This window comes from Hirundo rustica, chromosome 3, assembly GCF_015227805.2.
Source record: "Hirundo rustica isolate bHirRus1 chromosome 3, bHirRus1.pri.v3, whole genome shotgun sequence".
NCBI classification, from domain to species: domain Eukaryota; kingdom Metazoa; phylum Chordata; class Aves; order Passeriformes; family Hirundinidae; genus Hirundo; species Hirundo rustica.
The window spans coordinates 25,478,954-25,506,431 of NC_053452.1; the positions used below are offsets into that span (position 1 = coordinate 25,478,954).

The 27,478-nt window shown below is 39.3% G+C and overlaps 1 long non-coding RNA gene across 2 annotated transcripts; it reads left to right on the top strand.

Annotated features, from left to right (window-relative positions):
- Nucleotides 1-315: 315 nt before the first annotated feature.
- LOC120750786 (uncharacterized) lies at nt 316-12,528 on the top strand. 2 transcript variants are annotated; one of them, XR_005700144.2, is made up of 6 exons: nt 316-467; nt 3,161-3,318; nt 4,971-5,026; nt 6,530-6,722; nt 9,494-9,670; nt 11,814-12,528. It is a non-coding gene; the product is annotated as an uncharacterized LOC120750786 (long non-coding RNA). The 2 variants fall into 2 exon arrangements; XR_005700143.2 differs by lacking the exon at nt 4,971-5,026.
- Nucleotides 12,529-27,478: the final 14,950 nt, after the last annotated feature.

Below are 27,478 nucleotides of genomic sequence, written 5' to 3' on the forward strand. Positions count from 1 at the left end.
CTAGTAGAGCCCTTGAGTCTCTTTAAAATACATTTCTTTTAGTGTTTCAGGGCCAGGATGTAATAAAAGAAATTTGCTCTGAGAGAAACTAGTTAAGTTGATATATCATCTGATATCTCAAAATGATTTGGTATATTTTTTCTTGGAGTTTCAGTCCTTAAAATTTCCTACTTCATTCTGAATCAAGATGGCATCTTGATGGCATTGTGGTGAAAATGACGAAGTAAATATATCCATATTGTTGTTAATTTACGGTACCTAAAGTTTTGGCAGTCATATTAGTTTGTTCCTTTTTTTTATGTCCTGCAGCAGAAGATTACGTTCCTGAACCTGGGAAATTGTGGCTTTGCCACATCCCTTTTGTGCTTTTACTGTGACAGATCAGATAGCTTCCCCCAAGAGGGAGCATGAGGGGTGGTGGGAGGACAGCAGATCTGCACAAAGTGATGAACATTCACAGAGAGCTGGTAAGAGAAACCCATTTCGCTTGCGTGTCAGAAGAGGTGGGATGTGCCCCAGGGAAGCAGATTTTTGGATGAAAGTTGTTGAACTTTTCCTCTGATGCTCAGAAGCGAACACTTTGCATAATGGCTACTCTGGGAAACTTACCCTGGGGCTCTTTCGACAGCTGCTGACTACAACAAATGGAGAGGGATTTTTTATTTTTTTTTTTTAATCCCCCCCTCACCATGTGAGGCAAGTTTTCACTAAATTGGGCTTTTCTGAAGATGCCCAACACACTTTGCTCATCTCTTGGATGGATTTTCTGAGGAGGAATGGCTCATGGCCTCCCTCATATCCTGCTTGGTGCACTCACAGTCTCCTTGCAGTGGTAGGGAATAGCAGCTGACTTGGGACTGCTAAAGAGCAGAGTGCCATAGGCTGAGGGGTGTTGGTTCATTATCCCAGTCCACATTAATACCTGGGATGTGCCCTTCTTCTCAAGGAGAATGCTCTAGGTTGCTCTAGACTGCACAGGCAAAGTGAGCTCCTGCAAAGGTCTCACGTCTTTGCTCGCTGTAAAAATTTCCTGGCAGCTAGTTAAGGTGCCCTTATTGTGGCACCAGGAATCCTGCAGCAGTGATTGCAGACCCACGCTGGGGACACAGCTCCAAGTGATCTCAGCAGGGCTCTGCCCATTTAACCAGTCTATGGACTCCTTATCTCCATGCAAATCCTGTGAGCAGGTAAGCTCCAGAAGGGTTAAATGTTTCTAGGAAAATACCTTGCTGGGAATCTTGAATGAGCAAGCCCACTTTGGGTTTATAACTCCTGAGAAGTTATGACTGTCTCTCTCTCTCAGGATGAATAACTGGTGAAGGCTCTTCAGGTACTGATGAAAAAAACATTACGTGAGACTTAAATTCACGTAGCTCCTATGACGTAAGAGCAATTTTATCATTTTACACCAGGCCTGCTTCAGTCTTCACCACCTGTAGCTCTGGCCCAGCAAAAACCAACAAAGAAAATGCTATCAGTACCCTTGTTCATTTATAACAACTGGTGTTTAGACCCAGACTGGCCATTTATGTGCTTTTATTTGAGGACACATTAAAAATTTCCTTGGGCACACAGAGGACTGATAGATGTATGTACATATATGTGTGCCTCTCTATGAAGCTGCTATTGCTTTATTTGCTTAGTTACATAGGTTTTGGATTGGATTAAATAGAGACATGAGTACAGAAGGATAAAAAATAAGTGAAAGGAGAACTGAGCAGTCATAAGGAAAACAAATGAAATTATTATGGATTTTAAGACTGGGAAGTGCATGCTTTTTGTATGGTAGTTTTAATTTCAACAGTCTCTCCTGAGCCCCAAAGGATGGTTGTAGAAATCACTGAGTAAGTCCAGCTGTTAGAAGGCCAGGTAAAGCAAGGCTCTGGATGCCATTTGTCATTATTGTACATCTCAGAACAAATTGGTATCAAGGAAATACTTTGACAAGAGTACGTACAAGGGTGCAATATGAATTACAGAGTACTTTAAAAGCTGATACAAGAAGACAGCTGCAAAATGCCATCTGAAAAATCCACAGAGAAGCAGAGAGATGAAAACAGACAGGACATATGATACCTTGCTCTTGGCTGGGAATACAAACCTAGTCTGCTCAACCATAATCAGTATCAGTCTGCTACGTGATCTTGACTCCCCATGCACCCATAAGAGAGAAATTCAGAAGTGCTGAGACTCCGGACAGCTAGGGCTGCTCAGATGTGTTTGGGGGAAAAAAACAGAAGAGATAATATAGTGTTGTGAAATGTGGTTAATTTGTACCATACTTCCTCCTGCCAAATCTATGACAATGTTGGGATGATGAAAAAAACCCACAAAACCCAAACCCAGGTCCAAGGGTTTTTCATCCCTTAATCCTCCTGCATAACCAGGGGGCTGGAAGGTATTGTATAATTAAGAGCTCACTCTCACAGTGAAGTTAACTCAGCAAGTAAAATAGTCAATGTGTGTCAGCTGACCTGTGCCAATTGTTCATTCGTGTGCTTGATATGTAAAATACCAAGTAATGTCATTTAACTCTCTTTCATTAGATCAAACCACTCCCCGTGTGCAGTGGGTTAGGAGTGCGCATCAGGAGGGTTTCACTGCTATAAACTCAGATCTCTCTGTCAGAGGTCTGTGTCTGAGCTGGTTGTCTGGGCTCATACTAAATTCAGTGGAAAGAAACAGGTGCATCTGGAGTGCCCTCAGCCCTCTCTTGGGGTAGCTGCTCAAAACTGTGTGCGAGTCCTGCTGCACTGAGACTAAACAGCATCTACATGATCAGCTCAGGTGTTACTCTCTGAGGTTAGGTGACACCAACATTTGGAGAGTTACCACATCTCAGCTGATGAGTGATCATCAATTTGAGCAGGAAGATGCCCCAACTCATCTTGGTATAATCTTTCACTGATGATAGCAATTAGAAATTCAGATTTTACTGAATATCAGTAGAGAAAAATCTTAATCTAGATTATTTTCAGGTTTAAAGTGTAGTTTTTCTAGTTTCTTAAAATCTCCAACTGTAGGTCACAGAGAAACTGGTCAAAGCTCACCTGCCATATTAACTAGTGCTCCTTGCTTTTAGGCACATCACAATTCCTCCCTTCTAATCTCTTTACTTCTAATCCTGCAGGTACTGGATTTTCTTTTTTTCATTTTGCAGCACAAATGGACTGCCACAGCAATCCAGTGAGAATGCGAACTCAAGCAGCATTAAAGGAAAAGTGCAGCTCCTCTCCCAGTATGATGACTCAATATTTTCAACAATTTACTGTCAGAGAAGCAGTTACTGTGGTTTTACTTCAGTCTTCCTGAATGCATGTAAGCTTTCATCCTCTCATGTGGTTTGGCATTCTTTTTTCTTGCAGTAAACTTGAGAAATGACAAGACATTTGGTTTTATTGTCCTATCCTAATCACTTTTGATGATTCTTGTAAGATATGAAGAACCCCTTCTCCAACACCCCATCTCTTCTGCTTTGAGGTGGGAAATGGTGGGGAACTTGGAAAAAAGAGCTTCCCTGAGCTCTGTTTCATGGGTATTTAAAAAGCTGTCTGAGTGTATTGATGATAAAATCTAGGGCAACCTGCAAGTTGCTCTGGGTTATATGTGATGAACTGAGTGCTCTTAGATGGAACAGCTAAATCTGCCTTCAAAAATGTCATTCCACTTCGCTAATCTAACTCAGTCTCTACCTCACTGCCTTTTGGTGATCCACATCAGTATTACAAATAACCTTTTCTGCAATGTGGGTTAAGCGGTTGCTCATTTGCTCCCATCCCCTCTTAGGCCTTCCAGTCCAATCATAGATCCTACCTTGTGCTGGCAAGAGATGGAGTAATTAAAAAACCCCCATAATATGCTGAAGGAATCCTTTTTCCACATGTATCTCTCTTCTGGCTTGCAGTGTAGCTGCTGAAGCACTTGCTCCAACTCAGCAGAAAAGAGGGAGGATGGGGGGACAGCTGCTGAATACTTGGGTGCAGCCTCAGGACAAAGACAACAAAATTGTCTTGTTTTCCCCTCTAACCATCAACAAACACTGGTGGGGGAGAGAACAAGTTATCCTTATTCCTAATAAAAACAAAGTTTAAATTCAGGATTGTGATGCTGACAAATTACAACAGGTTTAATGAAAAGAGACAGCTTGAGAACACAATATTTGGCTTTCTTTCTTAAACTCTGCATTTTCTCTCAGTGTAATGCTTTTAGGGCTTGTCTTTTACAACCTTTGCACTACCACATTCATTTATGGTATCTATTAGCAAATTAATCATAAGAAAGCTAAACCTAAGGTCAATCCCATGGTGGACTCAGATTCAGTCAGAGAAACCCTGGTGACTGGCTTGCAGCATATTTTTCTCAGATACCTGTCATGCCTCTGGAGTGGTTGGTTGCACTCTGGCCTTAAAGCAGAACCATGAATGATCCCAGTTTAGTTTCCTCCTCTCAGGACATGCTGCGGCTTTTCTAGCAGCCTCCTGTTGTGTACAGCCAGACAAAGGGAAGCCTATACTGAACGGGATAAGGTTGCAGTCTTGGACTTCAGCAGTGTCAAAAACTGGCCCCAGATTAGTCCCAGATTATGCAGTTTTGTGAAATGATATGATACATCCCCTGTATCTCAACTGTGCTTTATAAATTATGAGTAAGTGTAGTTCAGATCTTTGGGAAGAGTTCAACAAATTCCAAAACATTAGCAGTACTCAATTTACTCATTAAGTTCCCAGGGAATACACTGGGGTGTGTTCAGAAACATTGACACGCAAGATTTCATTGCCTGCTTCTGTAGGCACAGGGGAAAAAACCAACAATTTCACTTGATTTTAGAGTGAGTTGCTGAGGGCTTAGTCTGTGCTCCTTCACCCTCTCTATATGTCTGCATATATGTTAGGCCTGTATGTTTGGCCTAGGTTAGGCAAACATGCTGGCATTTGCTATTCTTTTTCTTTTATTTCATTATTTTCTTGCAGAGAAATTTCCCCTCTCCTGTGTTTTGGCAGACGGTGGGATGCTGCTCTGATCCTTGGTGGGTACCCATTGCTTTGCAAGTATTGATGTGTCCTGTCACAGTTAGTGCTGGCTTGTTCAAATGTTATTCTCTCTTGTTTTGTGCATTCCATTATGCTGCTTTTCAATGCAAAAGAGTACAATTTCTTTTGTGGAGTATAGCATAAAAAGTGCGGGGTTTGAGACCCAGGCTGACTTCTTCCTCTGAACTGAGGGTTTGAGGAGCAAACCGCTTTTGACAGCTTTGCAGCTCTTCCTCCTTCTGAGAGATGAGGTTTTTCTGCTTTTCCACTTAGAGTACAAAGGACTAATAATTTCTTGATTAGTTTCCTCATTTAACATGCGATGCTCACTGATTATAAATGTAAAAACTTGTTCGCATTTGTCACATAGTAGAAATCCAGTGTAATGGAGTAATCACCAGCCATGCTGATTTTTTACAGTTTCGTTACAGAAATACAGGCTACTTTCATGGCTGAAAAAAATGGAAAGCAAGGAGAAGGTATTCAACAGGAGGTTGCTTTCTGGTTTTTAAATTGTTTTTTCTCCACAAATTATCCTTGCAGTATTGGGCTCTAACCTAAATTGATTTTCAGAGAGATTTGTCAGCATTGTACTTTGGCTCTGCAGATAAGACTTTTGGAAAGTGTAGGCTGTGAGTGTAAGAAATGCCTAAAGTGGCTGTGGTAAGCCAGTTTCCATGCTGTCTGAGGGGGTGTTACGTGAGACGCTAGCCTCAAATATTTGTGCTTGCACAGATGATTGACTCAAAACCCCAGCACCTGTGATCTCTGCAGTGTTCAATCTATTTGTGCAGCTGTTCCTGTGAGAGAGTTACATGCAGTAATTGATTAGTTCAGCGCTCCTGCTACGGCACTGGGGTGTTATGAAAGCTGGTGAATTAAATAACGTTTCAGCAGCATATTTCCCCTCATACTGCATGACACCTCTCAGGTACCAGTATTTTGCTGTAGGAGCCCTACTTTTTCAAAATGGTTAGAACACCTATAAATACTGATTTTAAAAGGTAAAAGCATCTGTTTTCATCTTGTCTTTTACTGAAGTCAAACATTGTATTTCATTTGATGGAGAACTGATGAAGATAATACTCTTAAAGAGGACCAGGAGGTAGAGAGCATGGAGTAAACTGAGTGCAGAACAAGCAACCGTGATACCTTCTCTTTATTCCTCATCTGAAGGGAAAATCTGATGTTTGAAATTAAAAAGATGATGACAGAATTTAGCTGTACTCACAGAATTAATACAATGTTATTATTTCTGAAATACCACTATGGTTCAAAATCAAAGGACTTAATTGATCTTTTCCCATGTTGTGTAACAGTAAGAGAACAGTCCTTTAATTCACCCTCATGCAGAATAAGAATAATCTCTTCTACCATACCAGGTTTAAAACAACACTGTCACAGTCTGTTGGGATTAAAAGGGAATATAATGCCGTCCATGACCATTCCCATTCTGTTGTGCAAAGCTAAGTTTATTTTTCTGACTAATATTTTTCCAGGAGTACCTCAGCAAGAGATAATCAAGCTGTGTAAAAATTACCACATGAATTACGGATTTTTTGCATATGAAAAATTGTATTTACTGTGCTTCTGTGAACCTAACACACACTGTGAGGTGGATTTTCCATTGGAACTTTCTCAAGAGCTCAAGTCTTCCAGATTTGGTTTAAGACTAAAACAGTTTTACACCTGGTAAGTCCCATGAGTTCTGACAGGGTACACTTTATAAATATAAGCAAAAATGAGCCTTATTCTTTCAAAATGTTTCTACCCATCTACTTTTAACCTTTCTAGTACATGCTTGGGGTTTTTTTTCAGTGTCAACAGTTAATTGCAGATACAAATCTTATCATTTGTATTATTCACTGGGTCATAGTCTGCAAAACACTGGATGCTAGGTGTGCAGTGCAGAGGATGGTTATGAACCCAAATGTTTTGTTGCATTGGTTATTTATAAAGTCAGAGTCTTCATAATTTATATTTGTGTTAAGGATACATGCCTAGGCAAGGGATTAGCCAAATGATGTTTAGGAGAATCTTGATTTAGATGAATAAAATTTCATGTGTCAGTGTAGATGCAAAACAAGGTCAGCGGAGTGGGAGACTCAGGTTGTTTCGTAAATCAAGTGCTCAGAATTTAAATGGGAAAAAAAAAGGAAAGAAAATCATGAGCACATACCATTTTGAAGTAATAATTAAAAATTTGTGTAATAGAAATAAAGAAAAGGCGGAATTGCTTTAGATTTTTAAAGCTTTTTCACTTTACTGAATGGAGAAAAGACATATATGTTGCTAAAATCTAACATGTAGACATATAACTGGGGCAGCACTGTGATGACAGCATTCTCCTGTCATGTGTGAGAGATGAAACCAAGCCTGCCAAGGTGTGAGGAAACATCTAAAACTTACCCAAGCTCTGTCATAACCTTGGATCACAGTCTTTTTCCAGTCATGCTGCTGTAAATCAACACAATGCGTTCTGCATGATTTACAGCTACTCTGGGTTTGCAAATGGGTGCAATTCTGGGTTTAAAAAAATGATTCCTTGTTTTAGGAATAGCCTGGTGTTAAGCTACGTGTTCTTGTGCTCCATGCTCTCTTCAAAGTGACAAAGGGTAGTCCAGGAAGGAATGAAAGACAAGGCCTACTTAAAAGGCCTTCATGGATTCTCATCTTTCAGTAAAGCAAAAGTAGCTCATCAGGAGCCTAAGACTTGAGATGCATGGTTAAGAAATTCCTGTTAGTTTGCTATATGTATTCTTGCTGATGTAAACCACGCAAAATTCCTTAATGCAAAATAAGAATAGGATGCTTTAAAACTCAACAAAGAAATGTAAATTTCAACAATGTTTTTATTTTCAGTTGCTTTTGATACTAGAAGAAAATATCTGTCGCCCTTTGTCTTATGACTAGTCCTGAACTTTTAAAGACTATTCTTAAACTTTTGAATATTGGTGTTACAAAAAGCAATTCTCACTCTTATTTCTGAGTCAGAATACCCTTTGGTCCCATTGCAAAGGTTTCCACTAGTTTAGGATCATAAAGCTATAAAGGGGAACTGTACCCACTCCTTATTTTTTTATTTTAAGTGAAAAGTAATATTCTCATAAAATCTTATGAATGACGAGCTTAGGTCTTCAAATCATTGAATACATTGAAGGTCTTCATAAAGTTCTGAGCTGGCAGGAGTTACAATAGGTATCTGGGACTGCCTTTGAAAACAGTATGAGAAAATCTATAAGAAAAATATAGATGCATTGAAAACTGTGAGGAAAAAGCCCTCAAAACATGGAACACAGAGTCTGACAAATAGGGAGCTGGAATATATATTTTTGCAATTTTGCCTTCTTGCTCTGTGGTCACATTGAAGTGCTGTTTAGCAAATATTTTCCTAACGTTACTGAAAACCTCCAGCTTTTAATTTCCATAGCCTTTGAAGGCATTCCTGTAGAACTTTGCTGTCCTTTTGACTAAGTAGGAAGTTGCTTTAAACTCCAGTCTAGCCTCTAACCTTTCCCTGCTGTGAAACAATTATTCTTTGTTTCACTCTTTACAACCTTGGAGAATAGTTAACCTCTATACTCCTTTTAAGCAACTTTGAGATACATGAGAACTGCTGTGTCTACTAACCACCTTGCTACCCTTTATGTACTTACAAATTGATCATTTAACATTTGCTCTGGCATCTTCCAGGATGTGAAGTAAGCTGATATATGATTCCCTGGACGCTTTCTGTGATAAGGAGAGCACAGTGCTTACCTTTCACCAGCCCTCTCTGACTTCTCAGTGATAATGATTCAGAGATTTCTTTGGCTTTAGGGTACATTTGAGCATGTCCCATTGACTTCAATAGAGTAAAATTATTCATTTTCTGCTGTGACCTTTAACTGTTCTGCCTTGTTCTGTACCTACCTGTTAATATTAATTGTGTAAGGTGGCCTGCCCTTTTGCATTAGCATGCACAAAAATGGTGAAAATCCAGCCTTGTCTTTGTCATCCCTTTACGTGCTCACTCCCTGCTCCCTCAGGGTGGCAGCTGCTCAGGCTGCTGAAGGGATTCCTCCCCCTGCAGCATTCCATGGCTTCTGCTCTCCTGTCCCACCCCCTCAAATCCTCATCCACCAGCATTCCCTGCCCTGGCACCGAGGCTTGTTGGTCACCAAGTGTTCCATCCAAAGTGAAGCGGTCTGTCTTGAGGATCTCAGGCATCTCCTGCCTATTTGTCAGCACTGAATGAAAAGTATCTGCCCACCTAATAGATTCTTCTAACATCAAATACATAACCAAAGCAGTAAATCTGAGGACATCCGTGTCCTGATGTATTAAATTTCTTGCAGCTCCTAAGTCAGCTATAGCCTTTATTACAAAATTTGTTAGGGAAACCTGCCTTTGATTGTTTTGTTGCCTGTAAGAAAAGCCACAACAAATTTTGAAAACCTAAAATTAAATTTATCTCCTCTCAGGTTCAACATTTTGAATAGACTGTCTTGAAGTTAATATAAAGGCTAATGCAGGATTATTCTCCTAGAAGAGAAATGAAAGTCTAAACAAGTTGTCTTCAAAAGGCAGAGCTTTCAGAAAGATATTGCAAAACCTGGATGGATTGGTCATTACAGAAATCAACAACCCACTAAGATAATGTAAGTAAATTCCCTGATTTCCGACAGATAAAGTAAAAGCAACTATCTTGTTTGAATACTGGTCATAATAATTCTTCAGATGCTGTAAGAAAATGTTTGGGTTTTTTTCCACTTCTGTGGAGAAGTGATAAAATTGAATTTATTTAAATTCTGAAGCTGCTATTCTGAAAGATACACCTTTAAGAAGGGATGTGCAATCAGGGTCAATCTTGCATTTAATAATGTATTCTAGTGCTGCTCAGGTTAGATTTCAGTCACTGTTTTCTGAGGCTTGGGGAAATTTTCTTGTGCCTTTGACAGCAGGTTTTCTTCTTTCCTGGCTGAAACAGCCCAAGTCCACATGTTATACTATTGGTTTAGCTTCAGATCAAATGCAGAAATCCTCTAAGACGCAATAGCTTTGTGTTCACTTTCAGTTATATTTATGTCAGGTCTCTTTATGGTGTGTGTTAGAGACATCAACAGAAGAAAAGAGTAGACATCCTGTGGAGATACCAAATCATACATCAGATATTTAGAATGATGGAGGGTGAGCAGAGCATCAAAAATAAATTCAAACCATAGGCCTGGGTGCAGATGCTTGGCAAACTATTGTTTTATTGCCTTTTTTTACTGAACTGTGATTGCGTGACAGATGTAAAAGTATATAGTAAAAGAAAGGAGGAGAAGACTGGAAAAAACCTGCCGTTCACTTCCTCCAGTCCTTTAAGAGCGTGGTGAACCCCTGTGTGCTTCACAGGTATTCCTTGGGGTGGATTCCCTTCCCTCTTGCACTTCATCAAAACCTGTTCCTTGGCAGTTGTGATTTGTAGGCTCTTCATGTGCAATTGCTCATCTTGGATCTCCTCCTGATTGCCTCATTTATCTGTCTTGCAGGCACTCAAGTAAATTAATTTAGCTTAAAATTAATATCTTTCCAAAAGAAAATGTTTTATAAATACTCAGAGCCTTTGTGGGGCTTATCTGAAGTGTTAGTCTAAATGATGGCATTTTATTATCTTTTAATAATATTTTACTGCTTGTGAAGTAAAAATCAGTTTAAATGTCATTTAGCATTGTCTGCCCAGTGATAATGAATGTCTCTGAAATAAATCCAAATACATTAGCAGCCTGTTCAATAGACTTCATACTCCCATCTAGAAATCTTGTTAATTTCCATGTGTTGGAATATTTCATGTTCTCCTTTGTACATTATGCAGATAAAAGTGTCAACACAATGATATCTATCAAGGGAATGCAAAAGATGCTGATTAAGTGAAGGTGTGTAGATTTCACCCATAATTAATGAATACTTCTTCAGCACGTGTTTTCCTGATTTGAAGCAAAATTTAAGGACACAGTCATGCCGAATGGCTTTTTCTTTCTTTTCTCTATATATGGCTTTAAAATATTTATAAACCAACAGCACACAGGTACCTTGATATGAAAAGCTTATACATAGGTATTTTACATTTTAAAAATGGCAGATAAACAGGTACACCAAAAATGAAAACAATTAACCACCTGGCCAAATAGAAGGAATAAAATTCCATGAGTTATGCTGGTCAGCCTGTGGTCAGCAGCACCTCAGACCAGGTTAGGAAACCACCAAGATGCCTCCAACCAGGGCAAAGAGCTCCCCACCACCTTGCTGCAGTGCCCAGTGGGCTCCCAGCTTAGGAAAGGCAGGGGAACATGTTGGCCCAAGCACCATTGCACTTCTCCAAGTTGCTTCCAGCTCTGTGGTAACTGTGAAAAAGGATGCCATACACCTTCTGAGGATGCTTTTTATGGCAGTAAAGAAAGGGAAGTACTGATGTACTGCTGATGACAATGTCCTTAGGATGCATTTTCCACACTTCTTTAACAGAAGCAGAATATTTTGATAAAAACTGTAGGATAGACACCTCTGCATCTGACCTCCTCTTCCCCTGAATTCAAGCAGCCTCTCCTGTTCCAGGAAGACTGAAAAAGCTGTCATGGTCCTTGAAAGCTCTTGTTTTATGAGTTCAAGCCATATAGCTGACCACCACTCAGGGTTACTTGATTTAATTTATTTACCACTCAAAAGCATGAAGAGAGATATTTTTTTTTGTGTAATAGGATGGAAAAGCCTTCATTAACCATGCCTCTCCTCCTAAAATAGCATTTTCTTTTTGAACAGGGGAGAACAAAGGGATGCCAAAGAGTCCCAAAATGCCATCCATTCCTAGAAATGTTTCAGTGCAGATGGTGCTGTGAAAACTGAACTATTCCAGAGATTTTAAGTGGCAGATGGAAGTACCCGAGCCTGTGTGAGCAGACAGCTACATCCTTTCTGTTCTGGCTCGGCAAAAACCACACTGCCCAAACGATTACAAAAGGGAAGTCATGCCAAATTACCAGATCCATGAGTTCAACACATCCTGCTGTGTCACTTTATCCACATAAATTAAAGGAACTCCATTAAAAAAGTGTTATGACAACTTAGAGTTGGTAACTGGCTATGTGAAGGAGGCTCAGGAATTATCTCTGGCTCTTACTAAACAAGGTAAATATATTTCCCTACCGTATTTACATTATTCATACTACAGTAGTTAAGGGTGCCATCAGCTTCCTCAGTCAGTAAAAAAGGGATTACAGACCAATCTATCTTTTTATTTTAAGTGCATTCTGATGTCATTTCTTGTTTGGTAACTTTTGTGCCCTCTCAGCTCCTGCAGAGACAAACTCTTAAATCTTTAACAGAGTCCTCAGAATTCTGCTGACGCTATATGCGTTTCTCTTGCATTATGTAGTGGGACTTTTAACACATGGGGTATTCAGTCTTCAGGTGGAAATGTCATCAGCTTTTTATAAATTAGGTTCTAAGCCAGTTTGGATACAGTGTGGGAGCTGAATTTCTATCACAATCAGTTTAGAGATATATTTTTCTCTTTGCTAATGGATAAAAGAAAACATAGCTCCTAATAAAGAGATACAAAATTTTTCTACTTTTCAAAACTGTCCCAGTGGTCCATGTGCAATAAATTTGCTGCTGCATCCATAGGTAAAGAAGGGCAGACACCCTAGTTCCCTCTCACCCATCTATAAAGCACTGAACAATAGAAAAATATTTTAAGATAAAATAAACTTGCAGGAAACACTGACGTGTAAGCAGAATATAAAGATGTAGTTCTAAGATACAGAGGCAACAGCATGTAGTCCTCTGGCTCTTTCTCAAGGAAAGCATTCCTAAATGTTTATTATGTCTGTTTATGTTTTCATCACTGACTTGGGAGATTGGGGACAACATACTTTGTCTTCTCTTGCTCCGCAGCTTGGAGATAATACTTGTGTCTCTTTATCAAGGGCTGACAATTCCAAGGGAGAAGAAGCTGTAGCTAAATCACCTCTTTATGTCCTTTCCTCCATGCTTGCCACATAACTTACATCCAGGTTTTATGAAGATCTTCTCTTTTTGTTCTTGAAGGGTGATAGGGAAGGTTATTAGGCAATAAAAATGTTTCCCTCAACTATGATTTGTTCTGCACAATGCATTTTCAGTTGAAAACAGCTTCCAGGGAAAAAAAGGGCACAGTCTTGAATAGTAAGAAAGCCACAAATGGATTTTTACCAGCTTATATTTTATAGCTATGTCTCGCAGTCTACTGCCCTTCCAAGACACCAAAAGTCAAGCAAGTTCTGTGTTTTCTACAAAAACAAACAACAAGGAAACAAAACCAAAGTCACACTACATTTATTGTCGGAGTTACACATTTAGAAATTATGTGCTGGCATTTCATAACATCAAAAAGATGTTATATTTGTTATGTTTTTAAAGCCTGTAATTCCACTGGTTTGAGAAAGACACTATAAGGCCTGAGGTGACTCTACAAATATTTGAGTTTTGTGGAGTTCAAAGGAAGTGATCAGAAAAAAAATACCTGACTGAAGGAAGAGACTATGCTTGCAGGGAACACATGGGGAAAAAGGAGAAGTTGCGATGAATCCCATGCACATTTGGAAGGAAGCTAAAAAAGGAATGCAGACTGTCTTGGAGAATCCTTTTTCCTACATAAGTAAAATTTCTGTCTCGTTACAGTAAGGAACCGCACTCTTTGAGAAATTAAACCAGGAACAAACTCTGAGCAGACTATCTGCCTCAAGCTCTTTAAAAGAACATTTTTCAGCTCTCCTGCACAAATCACATTACATGCAATGGGTACAGTTACGATCATGGTAGACAGAGAGGGAGGAATCAAGACTTTTCCTGACAAAGACAATTTTACAGGGCCTGATGCAATGGTGAATCCACAGCAGGGCACAGAAAGAAGACACAGAAGAAAATGTCAACCTGGCAGTGAAATTTATCAAGTGAGGTTCCTACAGTACAGTGCTGGGGAATCTGGTGGGATTTGTTCCTGTTTCTAACAGCACTCAGTCTTCTGGCTGTCTGCTGGGGAGCACCTGAGACCTACAGCAAGCACATGCAGGGTGTTTTTACAGAGTCTATGACTCTGTTAGCAGAACTCATAGGAAAATGGTCACTCGAAATATTAAAATAGCTCAATCCCTATATCAAAACAAATGAAAATTGCACCAAGCTAGAGTTCCTGAGGCCTTTCCTTTCCATAATACCTATTTGGGTAGAAACGATGGACAGGAGGAGCCTAGTAAACCCACAAAGTGGTAAATTGTTTTCTTTGGTCTTTCCTCTTCCTGTAATGGGTGGGAACACTACTTAGGTTACTTCTCTGCTGTCTGTGATGTTGTGGTGATCCACAAAGAAAAAGAAGCTGAATTTCTATGGGTGTTTCTGTGTGGGGCTCTCCATGACTTTACTGTATTCTCATTCTGGGGACCAACATGTGGGGAAAAAAAAAAAACCCAGGGTGTGCTAGTATTTAGGCAGTATCTCTGGATGCTTAGTCTATGTTTTACAGTTGCTGTATTTCCTAAAACATCTCTCTTGATAAAAATTAAGCTAGCCAGAACATGGTCATACATAACTGTATGAAGATTTTAAATGAGGAAAAGTTTGTAACTCCAGTAAAATTTCTTTTAAACATAGATGTTTTCTAATTCAGTGTCTGATAAATGATGCTAAAGAAGACAGAAAAAAAATCCTCAATTTTTAGTGCAATATTCCTTTTCAAATGAGATTAGCTGTAAAATGCTACTGAAGGTTAATAGCTTGAAGCTGTGAGGACACATAATAATCTATCAATTAATTTCAGTATCCAGCAGCTGTCATGTGCAAAACAGTTCATACAGCTAAACAAAACAGCAGATTCATTGGCTTTTTAAACATTAATGCAAAGAATTAGCTTAATGGCATCCTATCACCCATGGTTTGCCTGCAGGGCCTACTTCATCAGTTTTTTCAGAGATTAAGATGCAAAGAACACAGTTGTTATTCAAACAGAACTGTTCCCTCCCTGTGCTACTTGCTATTTCTCACAGCAACACAGCAAATTATTTGTATGAGTCCAGTATGTTAACTGAAATCTATAAACTCACATTCAGTAATGCTGATTCCCTCTCGTGGCCCGGGGGTTGTTCCTCTGATTCCATCCCTGAAGTAGTCTGGGGTCTTGCCCAGATTAATACAGAAGCGCTCTGTACATGCAGCCTGTCTGCTTCCCTCCATCCCCAAATGTACAGGGACAATCAGCCCTGGCGAGGCAGACGTGGAGTGTTGTGTCCAGTTCTGGGCTCCTCAGTACCAGGAGACACGGAGTAGGTCCAGCTGGAGCATCGCTCTCATGAGGAAAGGCGGAGGGAGCTGGGCCTGTCCAGCCTCCAGGAGGGACACCTGAAAGGGAACCTCATCAATGTCTGTCAGTGTCTGAAGCGGGGGTGGTAACAAAACAACAGGACAAAAGGCAACAGGCAGAAACCGATGCACAGGAAATTCCACCTGAACATCAGGAAAAACTTCTTTACCATGCAGATAACAAAGCACTGGAACAGACTGGCCAGAGAGGTTGTGGAGTCTCCCTTACTGGAGATACTTAAGCACCATCTGGATGCAATCCCATGCCATGGGCTCTGGGATAACCCTGCTTGAGCAGGAAGGTTGGACCAAATGGCACACTGTGGTCCCTTCCAGCCTGACCCATATTGTGATTCTAATGGAAAGGAAAAGACAGGCATTACAGAGATGTTCCGTAAGACAGAGGTTTACTGTGCAAAGCCAACAAGCCTTGCTCAAAAATAAGAAAGAAAAATTACTGTGCAAACTGGCCCAGAAGGCAGAACTGGTGGATGAATGATTCTGTTTGAGATTTTATTAATTTCTCTCTGTATTCGTTCTGATTATTCCACATAACCAGAAAGGACGATCTAGTTTAGTCATCAGCAATCACAATGCTGTTTTTAAACCCTCCATGGACAGAAAGGGTCTTCTACAAAAAACATTATTCTTTGTTTATTTAGTTTTAAAAAAATGTTATTTAGTTATTTTCTTGTTTAAATTTTCCATGCAGTTTGTGTGTCATAGTCTAAATCCTCCAAAGTTTGTTCAAATTTAGCAAGAGTTGTATTCATTTGAAATTTCCATATCCTACTGTGAGTACTACAAGAATTTTCCAACACGGAGAACATCATCGGAAAAGTCTTTGCATTTTTACACAGAAGTTTATATTGGTAGAAAGAAGCAAAGTTAGTTTGTAAATGACCCGAGCAACATAATTTAATTTTTGTGGATGAATCTTTGGTCTCAACACTCTTCAGAGGGTTGGAAAACCCTTATCCTGAAATCAAAAGCAAGTTGAGACTTTAAGACCTAGCATTAAGTGACAATGACAGCTATTATTTAAGTGAACATTTCATTTATGCACCAAAAGACAAAACCAAAAAATCAAAAGAAAAAAGTGCACCTATGCAATCTGAGTCCCCATGGTTTCTTCCAGGAAGGAGCTTTCTGTATCTTTCAAGCTCTGAACTCCAGAACTTCTTAGTGATGGCTGTGGTGCCTCATACCTGGAACCTGGTTTAGTGTGTATGGTACTTTGTAGTTTACAACTCATCTTGGTGTTGAAGTTCAGCACCAACGAGACAAACAAGATACTTTTAAATACTTGACATTTGTTCCTTGAAGAAGATGAGTTACCTGTGAGTGTTAGGTTTCTTTGATATGTTTTTAATGTATCTCTATTTTAAAGAAATGGCTGGTATGCTAATGTTGTTTTCTCGTTCTAGTGAGTAATGAAGCTTAGCTAGAAGAAAGGAAACACAATTCTGGTGAATAAAATCTGTTTACAGTGAAATTAAGCCTGGTCTGCTTTGCTTCATGGAGGTTAAACAAAAAGTGTTTGCTTTTTTAACACCGATTCAAAGTTTGAAACTCCTTGGTCTCTGGTGTAGGAAGGAGAGGATTTTCTGCCACTTTAGTGCTGGAAATAAACAACTGCCAAGCTCAAAGCACCAATGGTCTCCTCTTCTTAACATTTACACATGATGAAGCAGAGATGGCACCTTGCCATTGTGCTTTTGGTATTTCATCGTAAGACCTTTCCTTGAAAAAAATGTAAGTTTCTCCAGATAAATATGTTTATCTTCAGATAAACATGGGACCCATTTCCTAAAAGGTATTGTAAACACATCCTTGTTTACAGGGGAACAATTCTGAGTACAGACTTGTATTTGAGACTGGGGAAAACACACTCAAGCATCTAGTCAACAGCTATAAATTAATCAAGAAATGTTTGGAAGTCTCTATTTCTAACCAAGTTGATTTCAGTGTTTGTGCTAGAAGAGCTGACTTTCTTTGAAGTGTTTTTGGTGTCCTTACAAAACCTTGCTTTAGCAATCCACCCATGCCTCTGCCCTTTATGTTCAGAACTGTTTTTGTTCCTAGGTCTTGTGCCAAGAAAACTAAACAGACTATTGGAAATCTTGATGGCATCGGTACATGGGGTGTCTGCTTTCATGATTTATTATACAGTGTAATTTGGTTATGAGAATAGTATCGATTTTTGAATGTTAATGAAACAAACAGTCAAACTTTGGGTGTTTGGGTTTACTTCCCCGTTAATTTTTAGCCAGCTCTTCTCAGATCTGAGACTGGAGCTTTAACCTCACAATTCAGCTTTCTCAATAATTCATAGTACGATAACCATGCAAGGGCTAAAACAATGGGATTCCCCTGCTTGTGGAAAACAGCTCTTCCAGCTATATTTAATATTTAAACACTCTCAAGCTATTAGTCGTTGGAACTGGGTAACAGTGGGAAATCACTATTCAGACATGCAGATCAATAAATTATAAGAAACAATTTATACACATTGGTCATTATCCGTTGCTCTTTTGAAGCTCTAAATTGACTCAGTCTTCAGAAGGAAGTGGTTGCCAGCAGAGCTGATTTACATCATTCTTGCACTTGACAAAACAGGGCAACCCCTTATTTATCTGCTTTAAAATTCATTGCAGCGAGGCTTAAAGTAAAAAACATCTCACTGGAATGTCATCAATGATTGGCTCCTTGAGGAAGATTCATGGTGCAATTTTAAGAGCAAAACGTGGTCTGTATATCACAAAATACTTAGGGGTAAGACCGCTGATAGCAATTGCTGCTGCCAAAAGCACTCCTCCTAATGGATTCCAAAGCCATGAGGCTCTGTGTGTACGTGCAGTGTCTCTGTCTTAATTTTCAGCTTCTGTTCTACATGTGAGAACTATATTAGTGCGTGTATTATAGACCTCGTTGTTAATCTTGCCGTCTTTTGAGATATCAGAGGCTGTAGGTAATATTTATGGAATTGCAAATTATGATTATAGTGTCAAAAGAAAAAGGAAGTTTCCTAACAGTGAAAAAAATGTAAGCAACACTGGGTAATACCTAAATATATTTTAATCTTCAGGTTTGGATGACATCTAACACCTAATGCCTTATCCAAGTCCGATACAAAGATGAGGCTGTTAAGTTGAAAAGAGCAAGACTGGTAAAGGGATAATTACTGAAGGGAAGGGCAACAAAAGACTGAACAAAACAGTCATTCTGCAGGAGTAAAAAGGATTAACAGAGATTCAGAAAGCTTCTTTGGTTTGATTTGGTTTCTATTTGTTTGGTTGTTTCTGTCCTGATCTTAAAGGAATAGCACGGGGGCTGCTTCTGCTGGCTGAGGAGGAGCCGTCCCTTTGTTCCCTGGTTTCTCGCAGGGACCTGTGTGCCATATTGCCTCTTTGGCATTGCCAGAGTCAGGGAGACAGATTGCTGCTCAAATCTGTGTAATGAGCCAGAGCATCCAGGCCCTAATATGCTCTGAAAGCATTAACTGTTTGCTTCAATTCGTATTATATTTGCAGACTGTAGTGGAATCACTACAGGGAGTGTGATTAAGACAGTTTTTAATGTCCTTCAAGGCTGAAAAGAACTGAGTCGAGATGTATGGGTCAATGATAGTATACAAAAGTTCTGAAACTAAGAATTATTTGAGTTTTATTGTCCAAATAAGGTAAAATAGAATTACAGATTTTTCTTTTGTTCATTGTGAAATGGCTTTTCGTCAGTCTCTATGTTATAACATTTTACATTTATATAACAAAAGGAGCAACACATAGAAGCATGGGTCTTGCAGACTGATCCCCCAAAAGGCTCCTGGAATAATTGGAGGTCCTAAATTAAGGAGACATCCATCAAATCCTTGTACCTGTCTCTGAATGTTATTTTTTTGTGCAGTGGTAGTAATGGACTTGGTTTTAGTTTTGCAATAAGTGGTCGCAGAAAGGAACCCCCGTGGTGCCATAGCTGGCAGGTGGCCTATCAAACCACGTCTGGTAGAGATAAAGGTCCATTTTCAGCACCAGAACTACTGGAGTAGTTAATCCTTTCTTCACTGCCACCACAGAGGCAGAAGCATGGGAATGGACAATGCAAAGGGAGTGCATTTAGGACACACATACTGTCTGACAATTTTTAATTTAACAAGAGACTAGGCAATACCTACTGGTGGTGAAAACAAGTTCTGTCTTTATGCCCTGCCAGGGGAGGGATTGTATGGCAAGAGGAGTAGAGCTTTATTGAAGTAGAAGTGAATATCTGAGCAGCAGGGGAGGCCAGCTTTAATTCTCTCCTTGCTGGGCTATAAATCCTGGTTCTCTTTCCACATGGGTTCAACGGTGTTACAGAAATAACTTTTTCAGACAGGTGTGGGTTTTTCTTCAGGCATGAATGCTGTAAAAGTCAGAGCACAAAGGAAAGCTATTTGAACAACTCATCTAGCAAGTGTATTAATAAAGTCTGGGATACTGGGAAACTGCTGCTAGCTCTCCTCATTTTTAAGTCATCAGGGTAAGCTGAAATAACTGTCCTATGAAATGAAATCATGGTAAGAAAGTAAAAAGAACTCTTGCCTGAAATTTTGCAATGTTTTTGACACTGTTTGCCAGTAGTCAAGCAACACTTTCTCATATGCAGCAGACTATACAGGTGCTATAAACCTCAAGATTCTTCTCAGAATACAAATTGACCCAAAACTGAGTTGCATGGCAAATACTGGTGTCATCATGCAGGAGAGAAACTAAGAGGGAAGGCCTTGGAAAACATGATGATAACATACTGGAAGACAAGAACAAAGGCATCTAAAGGCGCTCTTTCCATGTCATCTAATTTGGGTGGCACCAGTAATTTTTACTGATCACTGTATCAACAACCTTAGACTCATCCTGAGGGCACACCATGGGTTGTTGTTTCACTGTGAGCCATTTATTACCTGGTGAAATTCAGCTATCAGGATCAAGAAAACATGACATAGCTTGTCCCCAGCATTTTCTGGAATACTTGATGACCAAATGAGGAAGCCTAATCTTTCAGCAGAAGCTGCTGTGACTGATAGCCAGTGTCAGAGAAGATTTTGACGCTCTCTCAAAAATATTGGGACTTCGGATATCATCAACTATTGCTAGTATTGTTAAACTGAGTTCTGCCAATAGATGAAAGGGAACAAAGGCAAGAACATCAAAGATATAATGTTCAGAAACTTCTGAACTAGTCAATTAACAAGAGGAAAACAAGCTATATAATCCTAGATAAAAAGTAACAAATTGAGACCTCTAGATATAATTAGCTGAGTTGTGTTGGGATTTCTTTAACAACTGCCATGGCATCTTTTTATATCATCAGAAAGTTGCCCACTTTTGACTCCTTTGAATATGCTGTCTCTTCTCTAAGCTTGCTAATTAGCAGCAAAAAAATGCAAAGGAAGTGGGAGACTTTTGCATTCAACTAGAGAAGAGTAAGTAAACTTGTCATGTCTGCATTCAGAGACATAGATAAAGTTCTGGTTTAAATCCTTGTTTGACTTCTGGATGAGGTCTTGCTGTCTCTCTTTTGGATGTGAAATTTTATAAAAAACCCTAGTTTTATACATGGTTCTCTTTACTCATCATCCAGGACCTACTGATTAGATGTCTGTGTAGATTCTGAGGTGATCATGGCCATTGTATAACTTCTGCCCTTACATGGCATTCCAACTAAAAAAAACATGTCATTAGTTGAAGAAGAAAGACCTTAGACTAGTTTGAGGATAAGCATATGCTTACCTGTCACCTTCCACAGGTGTCCTTCAGGTGCAGAGCAGTATCCACAGCTGAAATCACCTTGTGTGGGTCTGAGAGAATGTTTTTTTAGATGATTAATGAAGTCTGCTTTATACAGTAGAAAGCAGTGGACAGGGGAGACATGTCAGGCTTCTTGGCTCTGAACTACCCTGAGCAGCAGTTCTTTACATGTTACCAGATACAAGAGAGAGACTTTGCTTTAGAATTTTCCTAACTGGAGACCAAATGCCATATCTCTTCCCTCAAGGAAAGCTGAAAAGGGTCTATCTGCTACTTTATTTCTACCAGTCAAACACACCATTTTACTATCTAAATCAGAAGGCTAGGATGCTATCTTGGGTGCTTCCCTCATGCTGATAGGGCTTCTGAGGTTTGTCCAGAGCAGCTTTTCCTACAATAAGGATTATATTAATCTTATTGAAATAAAGTACTTGGTTTTTTCAGGAGCCTCCAGCTGTATTAAAAATGTTCCAAATTGGCACAACCTGAAATTATCTTCTGAAATCACAAATATATCATCCCATAATAGATATCTTCTATGAACGATTTTAGAAAGAAAATATAATTTTACCTCTGCTACCTCTTCTTGAATTAATCTCGATGGAGCCAAGAATTTAGGCTACTAAACTGTAGTACTATGGGTTGGTTTGTATACCTCATCCTCCAAATGCGTTTTTCTGAGTGATATTCTTCTTAATTCAGAAAAAAACGGAAAGACCCATTAGTAAGATGCCTTTCATTCTGTAGCAACGGTACTGAGCAGTTTCCAAGGAAATACCATTTGTAGGAGCAGGAAGTGTTCATTTTACAATTAAATGATAGGAAGTAGTTAAATTTTTTATCAAATACTCATTAGAGCATGGAGAATTCCCAGCCAAGTGTTTCACACTGTTAAAAATAGGAGAAGAACTTCAGTATCCATGCAGTGCTGTCTGGAGTAATGTGTGGAGAGAGGGGGAATATGCAGAAAGTAAAAGACTGTCTGCAATTTCCACCGGTGAAGGACTCCAGTTTTTGGTTCCCATATGGCAAGGATTGAGCAATGGCTGGGTTTGGCTCACGCTTGCAGGCTGACCTCAGCTGCCCTCCTTGGCTCATTAGCCATGAGAACCAATGCAGAATGTGATGACTGCAGTGTTTTACGATAGTCTGATTACTGGGCAGCGAAATTATGATTAAGTCCTGAAGGTCTGCCTGCACTGTGGTTACTGCTACGCCACCTTTACTTACCACCCTCCACGTGGATTTGGCAGCACTGTTTACAGCAAGCTGGCTCCAGTGCATGTTGTAACAAGGCCTCATGGATAACATTGCATAGGATGATCAGACGCCTGGAAAGTTAGTAAATATAGGCAGTTGTCCTCTGTGGAGGACTCTATATTGCTGCAAGTAGAGTGCTAGGGATACTAGAGTTATTTTAAGCTGGAATCAGGCATATATGTCCCAAAAGAGTATATCCATGCCCTAGTAAATTTTGGGGGGAGAAAGTGTTAAAAAGCTCTAAGAAGCTGGGCTGAAGGGAAGAGGCTCAGCAATGGGAAAAAAAGCAGTAAGTGGAAAGCTGCTCTTGATGTGCTGCTATGAAGGAGAATGTGTAAAGGCTCTTGAACTAACACAGAAAAGGTCCAGGGAACAGAAGAGGGCAGGTGTGAGGTTCCTTGGCATGAGGGAGAAGCAAGTACAGGATGATCCCTCAGGGGTAGAGATTCTGGCCCAAGTAGTGGGAAGGAGTAGTGGAGGTGGTGGCAGCCCTCTGAACATATATAAACCTAAGGCAAGATCTTGGAGCAGAAAGTACAAGATCTGATGACAGATTTACAGAGATATTATCAGCAGCATATGTATGTGTGCCCACAGAAGGTGTCAAGAAACCTTCTGGTACTTACCTTTCAAGAGGAGCCTGCCTTCTGCTTAGTGTTTGGATCAATGTGTCCTTGCAACTTTGTCTCTTCCTGATCTAGTTATTCCTCAAAAAACTTAAATCACTGCACAAGCCAGTGCTAGGTGGTTGGGGTGTTTCTGCTTTTTTAAAAGAAACAAATGTGGAATTACTGTTATTAGACTAAGAATCTGGGTACTGGAGGATCTCTTTGTTTGTCTGAAAGTTTTAATGGTCTCCCTTATAACATATTGCAAAGGATGAGTTACTGCTCTTCAGAAATCATGACTCTGACTTGTCATCTTACAAATCGTAAAACTTAAAAAAATAAAGAAGGGATAGTTTTTCTTAAAAGGCTCTTTTCCTAGCCGTTATGACATTTATATAAGCACTAGAATTTCTATTTTTCTGAAATAAAATTTGAAAATTTTAAATGTATTGGATCTTTAAAGAATGCACTATCATAAGACTCGTGATAATAATGTAGGTTAAGGGTACAAAAGTTTAAGGCGACAACATAAATTAAGATATTTAGGTACTTAATTAGAATTAGGAACCTAAATATCTTTTCCAGCACAGCCTTAGTCAACCTGGCTTAAAGTCAACTTGATTCTGCAATGGTGAAAGATCTTTGTGTGCATTTGTACCTCTACAATATGTTGTTCTGAAAGGAAATTGAATTGAGTACTGTTTCTTGAACATTTCTACGTATTAGTGAGCCCTAGGAAGTGTCAAGGAAAAATCCACTTTGTTTTGGGGTTTAAGCAAGACAGCGATTATGCTGAGTCCGTCTGCTCAGAATACCAGAAATAAGCCATATTTTTGTCTTCATAGACTGTAAAACAGCTTTAGAATCTGTTCTCCTTTGCCACTGTGAATTATGGCACTATAATTTTAGTACTATTTGCAACAGTTTGCCTCATCAGTGTGGCGAGGTATCACTAAGCGTTTTGTGAAATGACCTCCCTGTGCGAGATAAAAATCCCATGAAAAATGTGAATGGTCACTAGGATTGTGTATCAGAAACTCATTTTTCTAGTGGATTCTTCATTATTTCCTACTGGGCATCAAGTGCACAGGTGTTAATTCCACATTCATTTGCAAGTAGAAAATCAAAATTTGCTTATGAAATTCTAACTTTTAAACAGAGTCCCCTCTGCCATTGAAACAGCTCTAGAAAATAAACCCTTCTGAAGATACAGAAATGGCCTCCTCAGACACAGGTATTTTGAATACATGGAGCAATAAGATTGCACTAGCACAAAGAGATTTCCATGCCCAGTGCAGAGATGGCTGTGACGTGAGGACCGAGTCATATTCCCTGGCTCTGTGAAGTTCCCTGCCAGACTTATCAAGGAGCCATGCTTTTCAGGAATTGGGGAAGACCATCATGCTAGTCATTCTTTTCCTGTTCCTGGTTCTGCTTCAGAACTTATTTTCTAGGTTAAACTATGATTGCTCCAGGGTGGACCTTTAAAGACATTGCTTTCCGTGTGGATTTTCTTTTGTTTTCCTTCTCTAAATTTTTTGAGTTGTGAATGAAAGGGAAGTGGAGTGGATTTTGAGCCTTCCTTGGTCTTTTGCAGCGGTATAGACAACATGCTGAGAGGAAATTAGCTTGTAAATAAGAATACTTCAGAAAATGGCCTTTTCCTTAATAGCAAAGCATTGTGATTCACCCAAGAAAGTGTGTTATTACTGCTGGTAGCTGTTAGGGGACTCTGAGCAAACATTACCACATAGTAATAAGGCTTGACTTATGGTCAACAAAAGCTAAATTTCTCTCATTAAGAGAAAGAAACTATTCAAAAATCAATTAAGTCTGGCTCAAGCCATGTGCCATATTGTTACTATACTGGCAAGAAGTCACATGGAGGACAGAAGAAGGGCTGAAAACCACACGGCGAAGGCAAAGAATCAGTTTTACCACCTTCCTTGCTCTTTCTGACAATAGGATGAAGACGAAAAAGAATTTTCTAGATATGTAAGAGAAAATCAGCACATAGATTTCCTGACTGAAGAAAGTAACAAACAACGTTTTTGCTTTGCAAGGGGGTACCAGTGTTAAACTTCTCAGCCTGAGGCTGGGACTGAGGATCCCCAGTTCTGTGAGGTTTCCCTGGAGCAGGAACTTCCAGAAGTCATGTAGAAAGACTTCATATAAACTTACAGGCTGTCAGGAAAGAGTCTTTCTACTTTCTTTACAATTTTTTTAGGTGCATCAATGGTTACGCTAAGTAACTAAATATGACTGAGCTTCTCCAGGTGTGTTTCCACTTTCCAAGAGATGTCTGATTTGTGTCACAGCTTGCATACTTGATTGACAAATTAGAAGCATCAGATTGCTGTTGGATGCTCATAAATCATCTGGTTTGGTGCTGTGCAATGCGTGACTGGGACAGTGTTTCAACCATGTTTTGCTGCAAGGGAAAGTTAGTGGTTAAAACCAGAACAGAAAAATTATCCAATGCACGCATTTTTTTTGTGTGAACATGAAGTGCAAATATCTTCCTCAAGGACCTGAACCTGAAACAGACCTATTCCTGCAGAGAATGGAGTTATATATTTTTTAATATTTAATTACCCATAGACACCTCTTGCTGAGTTTGAATTTCCAATTGAATTCTATAACTTGTTTCTAAAACCCTGCTGCTAATAGTTTTTTATTCTATTCTATAGAATATTCTTCTAAGTTAGAAAAATAGAAGTATGAAATGGATAGAGTTTTTAACTTACTGTTATTTGCCTAGAGTGAAAGCACAAATATTTCCTAAAGCCTGTTAACAGTGTAAAGAATATAATAACTGATGAAAATTTATAGATGTTCAAAAATTTGTTTTCTGCAGGAATTGTCATGTTCCGTGATAGTGAATATGAACAATGCAAATTTAGTAAAACAGTCAAAGTTTTATTTTTTATAGTGATAAGTATTTTATTTAGCTAAGAGTAGGAAAACTGCTGCTTTAACATGCTGCTTTAAGTGCAGTTACCTTTTAAAAATCTTTCTACATATAAGCAGATATTTTTGTGATAGATTTTATCTGCAAGGTGTCTTTAGGGGAAAGATCCAAATTCTCAAAAGCAATGATGGGTGTTAAGTGCTTCCATGGAAGGGCTACTCCTCTTCATGGATAACCCATGGAAAAGCACAGGATAGCCTAAAAATCCTCCTGATTGAGTAGATTAATCATGGTTAAGTAAGATGAGACACTGAAAAGAAAAAAAGTTTGAAGAAATTTGTGGACTCCTAGAAGGGACAATTGTCTGTGATGGACATCTTTAAAAGTCTTCTTTTCATAGAAATTATACAAGTTACTTCTCTGGTGACAGTTTACTACTGAGTGGGTGGAGCAAGGCTCACAGTGAAAATTTTATTGAATACCAAAAACTCCCATCAGGAGTAATCTAATAATTCATAGTCATTGTAACATCTGTCTAGATAAACCATTATTTTTCTTCTGTTTGCATTTTTATTGTCTCTCTACATCTATACCAGATGTCATTTTGAAATTGCTGACAACCCCCACCTCCATAAAGAGACCATAGAGGTTGTTTAAATTTTCCTGCTTTTGGTGGGGAACATATATAACATTCCTATAGTTTAATTTATACGTTTCTCCTCATAATTGGAAATCCAGAAGTGAATAATTGGGATCAATCTCGCTGAGCTGCAAGACAGAGTTATCACACAGAGTGAGATTATAAAATCTTAGACTTCAGAGAGGGAAAGGATGTGTGTCTGTGTGCATGGGGTTACCCACCCATCTGGCAGGTGCTGCCACAGGGAAAAGGGAAAGGTGGAATGTAAGGGTGAGAACCACCTTCTTTCCATGGCACTTTGTTGTTAATGCCTGATAAAGTTCCCAGCTGCTCAACTGAACTGAGACAGGTAAACCAAAATAAGGAACTTAAGAATGAGGTTTTTGTGGCCTTCCAGGTGAGGTGGTACAGGAATTTGTATGTTCGTCCTTCAAGCTGACCAGTTCCTCTGCTGCTGTTCTTAAGAGTCAGTGGTCCTCTCAAAAATGTCCTCATCTGCATGACAACAGAGAAGCAGACTTTCTGAAACAGAAATATTTCTCTTCTCTAACCTTTCCTGTATAGGAGTTAAACATGTCTCCTTGAAAATGAACAAATGTCCAGTGGTAATGTACCAAAACTCTTTCTCATTAGGAAATACGTGAAGATAACCAAGGTCAGAGGATGACAGAGAAAAGAGGGGAGAAAAACAAAGAGAAAGGACAGGATAGAAATTGAAAAGGAAAGAAGCGTGAAGTAAGAGGGTTGAGATCTAGGATACCACAAGAACTACCTCAGAGGACAGTTTCTGTGAATCTTGAGCAAAAAAATTCAAATGGAAAAATAAGAAGGAATTGAGGGAAAGGAAAAAAATTCATGGTAAAATGAAAGGGAAGGGGCTAGATGAC